The 16,752-nt window shown below is 38.5% G+C and overlaps 1 protein-coding gene and 1 long non-coding RNA gene across 4 annotated transcripts in view; both read right to left on the reverse strand.

The window, feature by feature from the left end:
* Window positions 1-16,752, reverse strand: part of Pank1 (pantothenate kinase 1) — a 62,055-nt gene that overhangs the window by 43,304 nt on the left and 1,999 nt on the right. The window lies entirely within an intron of this gene.
* Window positions 14,936-16,207, reverse strand: LOC110347772 (uncharacterized). Its single transcript, XR_002392559.2, has 2 exons — window positions 15,964-16,207; window positions 14,936-15,133 (listed from the first exon to the last, which is right to left on the reverse strand). It is a non-coding gene; the product is annotated as an uncharacterized LOC110347772 (long non-coding RNA).

A 16,752-nucleotide genomic window follows, 5' to 3' on the forward strand; every position in this document is an offset into this window, starting at 1 on the left:
GAGCCTTGGAGAAGTGAAGAATCTCAGCTAAGGCTATAGTGCTAGTAAGTAAAGGCATAAGAACCTGAATCCAGGAGATAGATCTTTTACAAACAGGAAAGGGATTTAAAGATGAAGGGAAGGGGGAAGAAAGGGAAGGGAAGGGGAAGTAAAAAAAAATTAAGATGTGTTATGCACATGTACCAAAACTCCCCACAATGAATGTAATCACTATATACTGCAAAATTGTACTAATAAAATATATATTTAAAAATTTTAAAAAGAAAACTGGTGTCTCTAAAGCCATCAAAATATTCTTTCCACTTCAGAATATTTACTTCCTGAGAACCCATGAGGATCCTAGCCAGCAGACTCAACCACCTGGGCTCTCAGTTTCTTTGTTTGCAGACAGTAATAGTGCCCATCTCATGGGGTGCTGAAGGTGTTTGAGGAAATAACCCATGTAAAGAGGTTCGCTTAGTGCCTGGGACATATTAAGTTAAGTGCTCCTTAATGTTGGCTACTATTATTTCCATAGACACATGAATGGGCTTGTTGCCAAAGCTATACCTATACCCATCTTTTCTTTCTTCCTTTTTAAAAACAGGATCTTGCTGTTTTGCCCAGGCTGGCCTCAAACTCATGATTCTCTTGCCTCAGCCTCCTGAGTAACTGCGAATACAGATGTGCCACTGTACCCAACCTATAGCTATCTTTACTGAAATTTTACTGAATAGGTTTACTGCGGTAGTAAAGAAAGCCAATTGGCAATATAGGCAGACCTAGGGTAAATTTTAGCCCTGCCAATCACTGCCTACAGATCTTCAGGTAGGTTGCTTCATTTCTCTAAGCCTTTTTCCCCACTTGCAAAATAATGCGCACATGGAACACACCGAATCAGCCCGCTGCAGACAGGCAGGTCTGCGCATGCCCTACGAGGTCCCAAGTCGCACGGAACATGCCAAATCAGCCCACTGCAGACAGGCAGGTCTGCACATGCCCTACCGAGGTCCGAAGTACTGCAGAACACGCCGAATCAGCCTGCACCCCGGCACCAATCCACCGGACCCCCCCCCCCCCGTACAGCCACCTGGTTCCACACTACAAAGATGCAAAGGACAACGGTCCACCAGACCACGTTACTGAGTCCCACTGCTCCCGGCCCAGAGGTAGGGGCTTCTGAGCCGCTGTCCCACAACTCCTGGTCCAGAGGAAGGGGCTTCCCAGCCACCATCCCTCCTGCTGCTCACAGCCCACAGGAAAGGGCTTTTGGGCCACCATCCCTACTGCTGCTCCCGGCCCCTGGCCCACCTCTCCTAGCTCAGAGGAGGTAATCCCTGCAGGCACCAACAGCCTCCCCCAGTCGAAATGAGAAAAGTCTCAAAACCAGACTTCCAGATCACCTACAGCAACCCCAAAGGGAAATGAGATGGAACATTCTGATACACAACCACCTGGATCCACTGAACTGGCAACAAAAGGGGATCTGGAAAAAAGGAAATCAGAAATAATTTCTCAGATATCAGGAGAAATTGTGCCCCTAGTGCAAGACATGATTAATAAATCTAGAGAGGAGCTTAGGAATATGATGGAATCCCAACATAGGAAACAAATGGAATCCATAAAACAGATGCAAATAGATTTCCAGGACATGAAAAACTCCACTGAAAGTCTACACAGCAGAATGAGCCAACGTGAGGACAGAATTTCAGATATAGAAGAAAAGAATGGAATTACTGACCAGGAAAAGAAAAATTGCTTCAAAATTATAAGGGAACATGAGAAATCAATCCAGCAGCTGCTAGAGGATGCAAAGAAGAATAACATAAAACTGACTGGAGTCAATGAAGAAACAGGAGAGAGTGCAGATGACATAAAAAATCTCTTCACAGAAATAATGCCAGAAAACTTCCCAAGCAGGGGAAAAGAGCTTGACATACAGATAAGTGAGGCATATAGGACTCCAAATAGCCTTGATCAAAAAAAGTCTACACATAGGCATATAATTGTTAAGATTCCAGAAACTCAACAGAAGAACAAAGTTCTACAAGCAGTTAGAGAAAAGAAACAAATCACATACAAAGGAAAGCCCATCAGAATCACAGCAGACTTCTCAACATAAACCATCAAGGCAAGAAGACCTTGGAGTGACATATTCCAAGCCCTAAAAGAAAACAGCCTCCAATCCAGATTGATGTGCCCTGCAAAACTATCTTTCAAAATGGATGGAGAAATAAGATACTTTCATGACAAAGAGCACCTTAGGAACTTCGTAAATACAAAACCACCCACTCCAAAGAATTTTACACAATATCCTAGGTACAGACATTGAGGATCACAACCCCAGGAAGCAAAGCAGAATGAACCCATCTGGCATGACAAGAAATTAAATGTAAATGGGGAGAACCCAACAAAAAGAAAAAGTCATGGCCATGACAAGTCAATACGTTTCAGTTATAACCATCAACATTAATGGTTTCAATTCACCAATCAAAAGAAACAGACTGGCAGAATGGGTCAAGAAGCAAAATCCAACAATATGCTGCATACAAGAAACACACTTAATTCAAAAGGAAACTCATAGACTGAAAGTTAAAGGGTGGAAAACAAAACTGCATGTGACGGGAACCCGAAAAAAAGCAGAAGTAGCTATCCTCTTTGCAGATCAAGTAGATTTCAAACCAACACTGATTAAGAGAGATGAAGAAGGACACTGCATCCTTGTAAAGGGAAGAATCCAAGAGGAAGAGATGACAATCATAAATATCTATGCACCAAACACCAGTGCACCCAACTCTGTAAAACAAATACTAACGGACATGAAAAGTCATATATGCACTAATACAATTGTAGTGGGGGACCTCAACACCCCACTGTCACAAATAGATAGATCAACTAGACAAAAAATAAGTCATGAAATACTAGAACTCAATCGAACTCTTGAACAAATGAACTTAACAGATGTTTACAGAGTGTTCCACCCCACAAAATCAGAATACACATTCTTCTCAGCTGCACACAGGTCATTCTCCAAAATAGACCACATACTCACACACAGAACATGTTTAAGTAAGTGCAAAGGAATTGAAGTTATCCCCTGTATATTATCATACCATAGTGCGATGAAATTGGAGATCCATAGCAAAAGAAACTCAAAAAATTTCATAAACATGTAGAAATTGAACAACACACTTCTGAATAACCAATGGGTCACAGAGGAAATTAAAGAAGAAATCAGACAGTTCCTTCAATTAAATGACAATGACAATACACCATATTTGAATCTATGGGACACAATGAAAGGAGTCTTACGAGGGAAATTCATAGCAGTGAACACGCATATTAGGAAAACAGGATGAGCCCAATTAAACAACCTGATGCTGAACCTCAAGCCTCTAGAAAAAGAAGAACAGGACAACCCCAGAGCTCATACAAGGGAGGAAATTATAAAGATCAGAGGAGAAATCAATGCAATGGAGACTAAGAGAACGATACAAATAATCATTGAAGCCAAGAGTTGGTTCTTCGAAAGAATCAACAAAATTGACAAACCCTTAGTAAACTTTATCAGAAAAAGGAAGGAAAAGGCCCAAATCCATGCAATTAGGAATGAAAAGGGTGAAATGACAACAGACCCAGCAGAAATCCAGAGGATCGTCAATACCTACTTCCAGAACCTATACACCAATAAGATGGAAAACACAGAAGAAATGGACAGATTCCTAGATACATATGAATTACCAAAATTGAATGAAGAAGACCTAAAAATTCTGAACAACCCAATATCAACCAATAAAATTGAAAATGTAATTAAAAGCTTATCAACTAAGAAAAGCCTGGGCCCTGGTGGCTTCTCTGCTGAATTCTACAAGACATTTAGAGAGGAACTGCTGCCACTACTGTTTAAACTCTTCAATGAAATTGAAAGGGAAGCAATATTCCTAAATTCATTCCTGGAAGCAAGCATCACCTTGATCCCCAAAGCAGAGAAAGACCCAACTGAAAAGGAGAACTATAGGCCAATCTCACTAATGAACATAGATGCAAAAATCCTTAATAAGATACTGGCAAACAGAATGCAGAAGATCATCAAGAAGATCATACACCCTGATCAAGTGGGATTCATCCCAGGGATGCAGGGATGGTTCAATATACGAAAATCAATTAATGTAATACACTATATCAATGGAGCCAAGGACAAAAACCATATGATTATCTCCATAGATGCAGAAAAAGCATTTGACAAAATCCAACATGCATTTATGATAAAAACCCTATGAAAAATTGGAATAGATGGTCTCTACCTCAAACTGATAGAAATCATTTATGAAAAATCAACAGCCAATATCATACTGAATGGTCAAAAACTGAAATCCTTCACACTCAAATCAGGAACAAGACAAGGATGTCCACTATCACCACTCTTGTTCAATATAGTTCTGGAAACATTAGCCATGGCAATTAGACAAGAGAAAGAAATAAAAGGAATAAATTTAGGAAATGAAGAAGTCAAATTGTCATTATTTGCAGATGACATGATACTCTATATCGAAGACCCCAAGAACTCCACCAAAAGTCTTCTAGACTTAATAACCAATTCAGTCAAGTAGCTGGTTACAAGGTCAACACACAAAAATCAATAGCTTTCCTCTACACCAATGACAGACTCATTGAGAGAGAAATAGGGCAAATAATTCCTTTCACAATAGCATCCAAAAAACTGAAATACCTAGGAATCAACCTAATGAAAGAAATCAAAGACCTCTTCTCTGAAAACTATAGCACTCTGAAGAGATTGAAGATGATATCAGAAAATGGACAGACATCCCCTGCTCCTGGGTAGGAAGGATTAATATAGTGAAAATGGCCATACTTCCAAAAGTGCTATACAGATTTAATGCAATTCCAATTGAGATCCCAGCAGCATACTTCACGGAGCTTGAGAAAACAATCCAAAAATTCATTTGGAACAAGAAGAGACCCAGAATAGCAAAAGCAATTCTAGGTAACAGAGACATGGCAGGGGGTATCACAATCCCCAACTTGAACTATACTACAAAGCTACTGTGATAAAAACAGCATGGTACTGGCAAAGAAACAGACCTGAAGATCAGTGGAACAGATTAGAAAATGCAGAAAGAACACCAGACACACTCAGCCATCTCATCTTCGATAAAGGAACCAAACACCCTCACTGGAGGAAAGATAGGCTCTTTAATAAATGGTGCTGGAAATATTGGGTATCAAATTGCCAAAGATTAAAACTAGACCTATATCTCTCACCATGCACTAAACTAAAATCAAAATGGATTAAAGATCTAAATATTAAAATAGAAACTCTGAATCAGTTGGAACAGAGGTTAGGTAGAACACTTGAAGACATCTGTGTAGGAAAAGATTTTATGAACAAAAGCTCAGTTGCCCGTGAACTAGCACAAACAATCAACAAGTGGGATCTCTTCTTATTAAAAGGCTTCTGCACAGCAAGAGAAACCACCAGCAGTGTGAAGAGACAACCCACAATGTGGGAAAAAATCTTCACCTGCTCTTCCTCAGACAAAGGTCTACTATCTCGAATCTATAAAGAACTTAAAAAGATCAGACCTCCCAAATTTAAAGACTCAATCCAAAAATGGGCATCTGAAATGAACAGACATTTCTCAGACAAAGAAGTAGAAATAGCAAATAAATACAAGAAAAAATGTTCAACATCACTGGTCATTCGAGAGATGAAAATGAAAACAACGCTGAGATTCCATCTCACTCCAGAAAGAATGGCTGCCATCATGAAATCAACCAACAACAAATGCTGGTGGGGCTGTGGGGAAAGAGGAACCCTGCTCCACTGCTGGTGGGAGTGTAGACTGGTGCAAGCACTGTGGAAATCCGTATGGACATACCTCAAAGAACTAGGACTGGAAGTCCCATTTGACCCTGCTATTCCACTGCTGGGGATCTTCCCCAAAGAATTAAATGAATCATACCACAGTGATATATGTGCACCCATATTCATAGCAGCACAGTTTGTGATAGCTAAAACTTGGAAACAGCCCAAATGCCCATCAACTGGAGACTGGATAAAGAAAATGTGTTTTTTTATAAAATGGAGTGCTACTCAGCCATAAAAAATGACAAATTAGAGACATTTATAGCTAAGTGGATGCACATCGAGGTGATACTCTTAAGTGAAATAAATAGGACACACATGTAAATACCGAATAGTTTCTCTGGTGTGAGAAACTGAAAGTGTAAATAAGGGCTAAAATATATAGTAGGTAATGTGAAATATGAAGAAAAGGGGCAAAGGGGAAGGAAGTGGGAGGGCTAGAGGAAAGGATAGAAGGGAATGGGATTAATATGAGAAAATGGAAAAATAGGAACAAAATCTTTGTAAATAGGGAGGAATGGAGGGGTTGAAGGGAGTGCTGGGCAAGGGTGAAAAATAAGAACCAAGAGAGACTATGTAAAGGTGCAAATTTCCAATGATGAATGTCATTATATTGTATACCTAAAATGTACCAATGATTAGAATGAATAATTGATAATGTAAAATAGGACGAAAAGGTCCAAAGGGGTAGGGGTAGTGGGAGGGGCAGGGGAAAGGAAAGAAGGGAAAGGAAAAAATGATGAGAAATGGAAAAATTGGAAATAAAGTCTTTATAATTAGGGAAGGGTGGAGGGGGTGAAGGGAGTGCTAGGAATGGGGAAAAAATAGGAACCAAGATGCATTATGTAAAGGTACAATTCCCAATGAGAAATGTAATTGTGTTGTATACCTACAATGTACCAATAAAATAATTTAATTTAAAAAGAAATGCACACATGCTTTTGTAAGGGCACTTACAGAACAATGGGAACAAGGCTAATGCTTAATCATTACTATCTGCATTAACCAATAAATCAAACATTATGATAGGGACCCTCTATTGTCATAAGTTTCTCCACCTTCTTTTCAAACTATAGAGAAATCTGCTAGAGGCTCAGATCATTATTTTGATGTAACTGTGTCTAAAAATAACATTTCCTTGCCCTTTGGGATCATCTGTTGTTCTCAAATACATTCCTGAGAAAACATACACACCTGTGCCACACACCCAAACACATATGCATAGTTAGCTAACTCTAAGCATCTAAAAGATGTCATAAGTAATGAAATACCAAGCTGACAGCTGCACTATCTAGAGAAAAGGTCTACTTAGAACTTCTGCATGCCATACTGGATATGCTGCAAAGTTTTCATACCTGACTCAGAATATTGCCGTCTCAAGGTGAATACTGGTCTGCATATTAAAGTTAAAACACATGTAATTAACTATAACAGAAGTCAAACCCTGATTTATTTTCATGGTAACTGATCACAAAATACTAAGGCTATCAAGAAAAAAAAAAACCTCAGTTAAAATCAATACTTCTAGCCAGATGTGGTGGTGCACATCTGTAATTCCAGCACTCAAGAGGTTGAGGCAGGAGAATCATGAGTTTGAGGCCAGGTTGAACTCCATAGCAAGACCTTGTCTCAAATAAATGAGAAAAATAAAAAAAAAAGAAAAGAATATTTTAAAAAGGGCTGGAGATATAGCTCAGTAGCAGAGCACTTTCTTAGCAAACACAAGGCCCTGGTTAAATCTCTAGCACTGCAAAACAAACAAACAAACCAATATTTCTTTGTTTCCTTACTTATTCTGTCTCTAAAACCATGATGGGTTTTATTTTACTCACTTGTTAAATGTCTCACATGTTAAGAATTAACAGCAGTATTTTCATCTTCAGTTACAATGACAAAAAAATTATGGTCTGTGCTAATGCTGAAATTCACTTACTGGTCTTTGGGAGGGAAAAATAGTGTTCATATGTTTAACTGAATCTTGATCTTTAACCACTTAGACACTGGATACCTGTACCTTAAATTTTTTAATTGTTTGTAATGTGAAATAAATACACTCATTATGAGGAATTGGTACATATACATATCATGTCTTGATCCTTTTTGCTTCCCCTTCTGGACCTTACATTCTTAATTGTCTATTCAAATATGTATTGTATAATTCATTGCTTAATTGACTAACTTGGGAATTTGACCATGTTCCAGAAGGTAGCAATACTACACTGTGTTCCTGCTTTACATATTATCATTTTGTTCTTGAATTTGCAATGTTTCTAATTTATCTAAAAGTATTGATTATATTAAAAAGAAAGGCATATATATTCATACTTTATGTAGATACAACCAGAAAAGTTTCCCTATTTATCTTTTTATACTGGTTTTCTGGTTGATCTGATTTTATGGTAATGTAAAGTCCAAGGTGCCAAATCATAATGCCTTGATATTTAAAAAACTGAGGCTTTATTCACAATAATGGGTATTTAGGTAAAAGATTTGGGTTTCTTCAGTTTGTACTGATGTTTGTGTATATCTGGATGATGTGTGAAGTCAGAAACACCCCCTAGAAGGCACCAGCATCATCTGTCCATTGCTCCTCCCTATTTCCACATACTGGGAAGCAAACAAGGCAGCATGTATCCTTCAGGAGTTCAGATGTTCAGATGTCTGCCTTTCTGAAGTGTAGTGTTGGGAGATTCAAGTTAATCTTCTTATATTTTTCTTCTCTCTCCTGTAGTGGTCTGGCTTATCTAAAATAGCACCCTTGGTGTTTCAAATGTCCAGGGTTTTAAGATCCAGTACTTACATGCTAGTTTGCATCATTTCTCTTCCCCCGCCCCCACCACCAAAAAAAAAGTATTAAAGTCATCCTTTAGTCCCCTATTGGGGACTGGAAGGAACAAAGGAATGAAAGAAAAAGAAAAGAAAGAAGAAAGGAAAAAAAGAATGAAAGGAAGGAAGGAAAGGGAGAGAAAGGAAAAAAGGAAGGAAGATGGAAAAAGGAAAAAATAAATTGTGAGGCTGGGAGTGTCATAGCTAATCAAGTAAAACTTCCTAGTCTTTCTTACACTAGGCATGCAATATTTAAACTAAGGTGATCAGCCTAAGCTAGCTCGATTGTTCTGTCCTGTGGATTAGTAAATGCACAGTGTTTAGTGTGGGATGATGTTGACACTTGGCATGTACTAAGTGTTATGTGCCAATCTAAGTTCTTTATATATATTTTCTTATTTTATGTTTACATGAACTCCACAAAGTACTATGATTATCTCCATTTCATTATTATTGAAACTGGTTAAGTAATTGGCTCTGATCACACAGCTGAAATTCAAACCCAAGCCCTTTGAGGAAGTGAATTTTTGACACTTATAATACATTAGGGATACACAGCCTCTTAGGCTTATCATTAGCTTCAAAGTATTTGGTAAATGAGCTGACCCCATGAGGTGCTACTCAGATGTGCTTCAAAGAACCAATACACAAAAGAGTAAACCAAAGGAACCTCCCTATTAACACTTTAAGGAAACTCCATTGAAAGTCTTTTGCCAAAGCTGGTCATAAGATGGAAACAGCTACCTGGAGGTGGTGGTGATGATATTACTTGTATCATTTTTTTTCTGTGACATCAGTCATACATTCATGTACCTAAGGTGCAAGGACTTTGAAAAAAATATCTATAATAAGACTTCCAACTTAATTGGGGTGACAAGTAACACATGAGACAGCACGATGTAGGTGTATGAGGTCCTAGGTTCAATCTCAATCCCAATCCCCAGCAACACACACAGACACACACACGTGCGCGTGCGCATAATTAAATGGTAAGTCACTTGGTGGATGTGGTAACTAGTGGGGTAACTAGCTCTGAAATATGGGATTTTTTTTTTTTTAATGACAAGGTCTCGCTACATATACCAGGCTGGCCTCGAACCCTGGGCGATCCTCTTTCCTTAGCCTCCAAGTGCTGGGATTACAGAGTGCACCACTATGCTGGCTTGAAATATAGAATTTTCAAGTGACAAAAACAACATTTGTAGGTCACCTAACCCAACTCAAGCATTTCAAGATGAGAGCTAATAACTTAACTGAGATCATCCCACTGCTAAGTAGCAAAGGGTGGCAAAGTAAATAAGAAGCCTTGTGTAGCAGTTAGTTTTGGAAAACTCTTCCAAGGATGAATAGAGTAGATGATGGCATTTTAAATGAAAACAATGGACAATATTCTCCTTTCTTGGAGTTGCAAGATCCGCATTCAACTGATCTGATTTTTTTTTTTCATGCTGGGGATCAAACTCACGGCCTTGCAAATGCTAAACACATGCTTTAGCATTGAGCTACATACACCTTCAACCTCAAACTCATGATCTTCCTGCCTAATTCTCCCAAGTGCTGGGACTTTAGGCATGCATCACCATGCCTGGCCCTAATCTGATTATCAGAATGCAGGATACTGAATAGTGTTTACACTGAGAGTTCAAGTTAGAATTAAAAAAAAAAATCTAAAAGTACTGATCTGCTTATTTCATTCCATTCATTGTTTCCAAAAACAAAGTGTTTTAATAGCTTTGCACTCTACTCAAAATATTACAAATAGATACACAACTGTGCAGATATGCATTCTAGGTGGCTTTAAAAGTGGTATCAGCGCTGCAGACAGGCAGGTCTGTGCACGCCCTACTGAGGTCGCGAGTCACGCGGAACACGACGAATCAGCCCACGCCCCGGCAACAATCCACTGGACAACCCCCCTCGCTCCTCTGTACAGGCACCTGGTTCCACATTACAAAGACACAGAGGACACCGGACCATCAGACCACAGGGAGAGAAGCTCAGCCGGTCCCAGAACCCAGAAGGAAGGTCCCCGCCCCATCCGAGGATCCTATGGCAGAGAAGCTCAGCTGGTCCCAGAACCCGGAAGGAAGCTCCCCACCTCCATCCCAGGCTCCTAGGGCAGAGAAGCTCAGCCTATCCCAGCACCGGGAAGGAAGCTCCCCGCCTCCTAGGGCAGAGAAGCTCAGCCAGTCCCGGCACCAGGAAGGAAGCTCCCTTGCTGCCATCCCAGGCTCCTAGGGCAGAGAAGGTGAGCCTGTCCCAGCACCCGGAAGGAAGCTACCTAGGGAAGGTGAGCCGCTTGGGTGCCAGAAACACCCCCCCTCCATGGAAATGAGAAAACACATAAGGAAGCCTCAAAAACACAGCTCCAGATCACCTACAGCAACCCCAAAGGGAAACGAGATGGAACAATCTGATACTCAACCACCTGGACTCTCTCAACTGGCAACAAAAGAGGATCTGGGAAAAATGAAATCAGAAATAATTACTCAGATAACAGCAAAGATTGTGCTCATGGTCCAAGACATGATTAATAAATCTACAGAGGACACAGATAAAAAAATAGAGGATATGATGAACATGATGGAATCCCAAAATAGGAAACAAATGGAATCCATAAAACAGATACAAACAGATTTCCAAGAGATTAAAAACTCCATCGAAAGTCTGCACAGCAGAATGAACCAATGTGAGGATAGAATTTCACATACAGAAGATAAGATTGCAATTAGTGATCAGGAAAAGAAAAATTGCTTTAAAATTGTAAGAGAACACGAGAAATCAATCCAGTAGCTTCTAGACAATGCAAAGAAGAATAACATAAGACTGATTGGGCCCAATGAAGAAACAGGAGAGAGTGCAGATGACATAAAAAATCTCTTCACAGAAGTGATGGCAGAAAACTTCCCAAGGAGGGGAAAAGAACTTGACATACAGATAAGTGAGGCATATAGGATTCCAGCTAGCCTTAATAAAAAAAAGTCTACACATAGACATATAATAGTTAGGATTCCAGAAATCCAACAGAAGAACAAAATTCTACAAGCAGTGAGAGAAAAGAAACAAATCACATACAAAGGAAAGCCCATCAGAATCACAGCAGACTTCTCAATGCAAACCCTCAAGGCAAGAAGAGCTTGGAGTGATGTATTTCAAGCCTCAAAGGAAAACAGCCTCCAACCCAGACTGATGTACCCTGCAAAACTATCTTTCAAAATGGATGGAGAAATAAGATACTTTCATGATAAACAGCACCTCAGGAACTTCATGAATACCAAACCGGCACTCCAAAAAATTTGAGACAATACCCTAGGAAAAGACAATGAGGATCACAACCCCAGGAAACCCAGCAGAATGAATCCATCGGGCGTGACAAATTAAACGCAAAGGGGGAGAATCCAACAAAAAGAAAGTCGTGACAAGGCTTTCAAAACTTTTTACTTCATCTCCCTAATGAGTGTATAATTCAATCTTATTATTGTACTGATTAGTATTTTTCTGATTCTAGAGTTGCACACCTTTCCTTGTGCTATACTGGCTATTTATCATCTTCTGTCTACATTTTAATTGGGTTGTCTATTAATGAGCTCTAAGAATTCTTTATATATTCTGCTCATAGGTTATATGCATTGTAAATATGGTCTGTTTAAGGACTACTTTTCATTTTAATGATGTCATTTAAAGTTCTAAATATTGATGGAATCTCATTTATCAATTTTTTTCTTTTATACATTATGTTTTTTGTATCCTAGGTAGTTCTTGCCTGCCTTGAATTCATAAATATTTTCCCCTATAATTTCTTCTTAAAGTTTTATACTTTTAGGCTTTCTTATTTAGGTTCATAGATCCCTTCAAGTTATTTTCATGTATGGAAAAAAAGGGTTGAGGTTAATTTTTTTATATATGGATACCAGGTGTTCTAGTGCCATTTGCTGGAAACACTATCTCTTCTTTGGCTCTTGAATTGAGTTTATATTCTATAAAATACTAATGTGAAATAATCTTTCAAAACTCAGTGAACCATATATGTGTGGTTCTATTTCTAGATTCTCTGTTTATTCCAATGATCTATATGTCTTTCCTTACATCAACACTGCCTTGATTACTGTAGCTTTAGAAGAAGTCTTAAAATTAGGTACTAAACGTCTTCCAGCACTGTTTTTTTCTAAAAAACTTTTCTAGGTCCTTTGTACTCCTACATAACTTTTAAATTTCAATATTCAATTCTTCATTTATAGTAAGTATACACAGACCTGAATTTTTATATATACCTTGTGTTTTCTAATCCTGCTAAATTCAAGTACAAGTTCTAGGGGGTCCTAGAGATTTCTTAGTATTTTCTCTGTAGATGATTATTTCATCTACATATAAAGATTTTGCTTCTGCCCTGCCAATCCTATCCTAGTTGTATCATTTTATTGCCAGACAATTTTGGTGGGGCCTAGGTTTCAAACTTTAATGGACAGATAAAGAGTAAGCATATCTGCCCTTGTTTCCCACCTTAAGGAGAAAACATTGTATCTTCTCCATTTATATAAGGCATTCTCTCTGGAAGTATGGAGTACATGTCTTTAATCTGTTGAGAAGTTTCTGTTCTACTTCTAGGCTCCTGATAGCTTTTACCATGAACAGCTGTAGAATTTGGTCCAATACTTTTTCTTCAACTAGTGACAGGATCATATGGCTTTTTTCTTTCCTCTGTTTAAATGATGACTTTTGGGGGTGGATCTTCCAATGCTGAACCAACACTGCCATCGCTATAACAAAACCACTTTCTACCTACTGCCAGATCTGACTTCCAATAGTTTGTTTTGTTAAACAAATTTCTATCTATGTTCATACTGTTTTCTTCTATTATCTTTATCCAGTTTTAGGATTAGCACAATGTTGAGTTCCTCAAATGAGGGGAGAAGTGTTCCTTCTTTTTTCTGCTTTAATCGTTTGATATAATTTATCAGTTCAAATGTTTATGAGCCTGCTGTTGTCATATAGGTAGGTTTTCAAGCTAGGAATATACTTTCTTTAATAGGTGCTATTCAAATGTTATATTTCCTCCAGAGTTAGTTTCATTAATTTGTCTTCCAAGGTACTTCTTAGAAGTTGTCAAATTTATTTCAAGACAGATTTTTGAAATATGCTTTCTATATCCTTTTAAATTCTGTAAAATCTGTGGTAATTGCTCCTAGATCATGATATTGTAATTTTAAAAATGTATAACTGATATTGTGGAACAGGAAGAAAAGGTCTAAAAGAGCAGGAGAATTGGGAGGGGTAGGGGAAGGGAAAAAAGAGAAAGGAAAAAATATGAGAAGAGGAAAAAAAATGCAAACAAGGTCTTTGCAAATAGGGAAGGGTGGAGGGGGTGAAGGGAGGGCAAGGGAAGGGGAAAAAAATAAGAAACAAAAAATTCATGTAACGGTACAAGATCCCAATGATGACTATAACTGTATTGTATACTGAAAATGTAACAATAAACTTAATGGGGGGGAAAAATAATAATAAAAAAAAATAAAAGTGGTATCACTGTTTGTCCTACAACACATCCAGTTTGGGCAGAAGTATGTGTCTGTTGTCATAAACTGGTAAGTAGGGCTGAATTATCCAGTGTGATGCTTCACCACCAATATATTCTAAATGTCCATATTTAAAGGATCCAAATACTCTAATTGCTAATATAAAATCGTCAGTCATCAGAAAACAGAAGCCGGATTTGGAGGTCTATTCCTGTAATCCCAGCACCTGGGAGCTGAGGCAGGAAGATCGCCAGAGTTCTAGACCAGCCCAGGCTGAGTTCAAGGTGAGGCTGAACTACACAATGAGAGCCTGTCTCAAAAAAAAAAAAAAAGAAAGGAAAAAAACCCAGATATGCTTAACTCTAAGATTCCTCTTAAGTGTACCTAAATATCAACTGATTGAACAGTATTTTTTATAAAAAAGATATCAGAATGTTAATAGGCAAGTTACAAAAATATTAAACTCAGTTTTATTTTATTTCATTTGCGGTACCAGAGATCGAACTCAGGACCTTGTGCTTTCGAGGCAGGCGAGGCTCCACTGAGCTAAATCCCCGGCCCTAAACCCAGTTTTAACTAAGAGTGTTCAATAGTAAAATGTGCAGATATGACTCCTCCAGACATGAAAAATTTATTTCAAAAATGTTTGTTCAAATCTGAGGCAAAAAATTGTAGGATGATTAAAAAAGATGTTGATGAAACTTAAAAGAATTAAAGTCACTTAGAAGAATTAAGATTTTAATTTTTATTAGAAATACAAATCACTTTACTGACAAAGCACACAGGAAGATAAGTTTTATTTTCTTGTATTTTAAAATAATTCTTGTTAGGCATGGTGGTGCATCTTTAATCCCACCACTCTGGGAGGTCAAGGCAGGAGAACACAAGTTGGAGCCCATTGTGGGAAACCTGGCAACTCGGCGAAATCCTCAAAATTAAAAAAAAAAAAAAAAATTAAATGGTCTGGGGCTGTGGCTTAATGCAAAAGCTCTGGGTTTGACAACAGTACCACAAAATAATAATAATAATAATAATAATAATAATAATAATAATTCCAATGGGTTTGCAAGCAGAAGTTAAGGCTCAGGGTAGTTTTTGCTTTCAAGTTATTGTTAAAGGTTATATTTTCGGTTCCTCAAAAATTATTTAAGGTGTTATATTCTCAAATGAACACAGATCACTCAAGTTGGCAATATTAAACAAAAACTCAACATAGCTGTCTTTCATTATAGTTTAGCTAACTTCATTCTGAACTCTGGTACAATGTTAGTATAGATCACAGAAATAACTAAAATGCTGTTTCGAAAGAAGTAAAGCAAATAAATAATAAGTAATTAACATTAAGTCCATAGAGTCATTTTCTAACAATAACAAAAAATGTACATAAAAACACAAGTGTTACATGCCTTTCTTACAACCGTAGCCAAAATCTGTGCGGTTCCAAACCGCCGCACAAAACCTTAACTTTCGGCCTTAACATTTCAGACTTAAAAAATACAAGCATTAGATTCACTTAGTTATGTCAAAGGGCTTTCCAGGATCTTAGAAATTTTAATTCAGTGCAGAAAAGCTAAGAGTGAAAAAGAGATTTTAAAAAGAAGACAAATAGCAAAAAGTGAAGGAGTTATGCTGTATGCCAAATATCAAACTTTTAGAGAAATCCAAAACCATTTAACAATTTCCCCACAACAAATAGAATGATTTATGCAAAATGTGCATGTATGAATGCAATTATTTATTAACATACATTCTACTTACTTTGCTTTTTGCCATTTATAAGCTTCATTAAAAACACAAAGAAGTAACCACCAGTTGAATGAGGTTGAGCGCAGACAAGAAAAGTCGTAAACTCGACTACAAATTTACATCCCAGAAGGTCAGGCGAGGAAGGTATCCTTTACAAACTACCACTATATATACATGAGCTTTAGACTGTGAAATAACGCACTTTGGCTTTCTGCTCTGTACAATTGCACTTAACTTTACCCCTCCCCCCCAAAAAATTCACCTCCAATCCTCATTGGCCCACATAGTTCCGGCCCACATGGTATCAGTGGGTGTGCCCGCCCTAGCAGGCCTTCTCATTGGCTGCGAAGAAATGGTGTTTAAAAGGCTGTGATTTGGGGGTTGTCAAACTCCACGCCTCCAGACTTGAGCTCGCCAATAGACCCAGGACACTGGCGGTTACTCTGTGATTCAAAGGGCAAGGGGGTCGCCAGAGCTGTAACCTCAGAAAAGATGCGCCCTGAGAAGGGAGAAGTTAGCCTCGGCTGTGCCGCCCACTCTATCCCCACTCCCGGACTTCATCAAATGCTCACACAAGTGGGTTTTCCCAGCGAACAATTAAAGGGGCGGGTAGTGTGTTCGCCTTTCAGAGTCTGATTTAAGGATCAGCTCAAGCTCCGTGTCCAATGGACCTATTCTGTGGCCACCACAGCAAGGGGCAGGCTCAGCCAACGGTATTTAGTGCTTGGGGGCCTGGAGAATGAATCAGGCCTAAGCCCCCCTCGTGCAGTCCTACTACCGCAGGCGCTGGAGTGCACCCGC

Source organism: Heterocephalus glaber, unplaced genomic scaffold, assembly GCF_053883595.1.
Source record: "Heterocephalus glaber isolate CG9 unplaced genomic scaffold, H.glaber_assembly_v1.0 deba00001497, whole genome shotgun sequence".
Classification (NCBI taxonomy): domain Eukaryota; kingdom Metazoa; phylum Chordata; class Mammalia; order Rodentia; family Bathyergidae; genus Heterocephalus; species Heterocephalus glaber.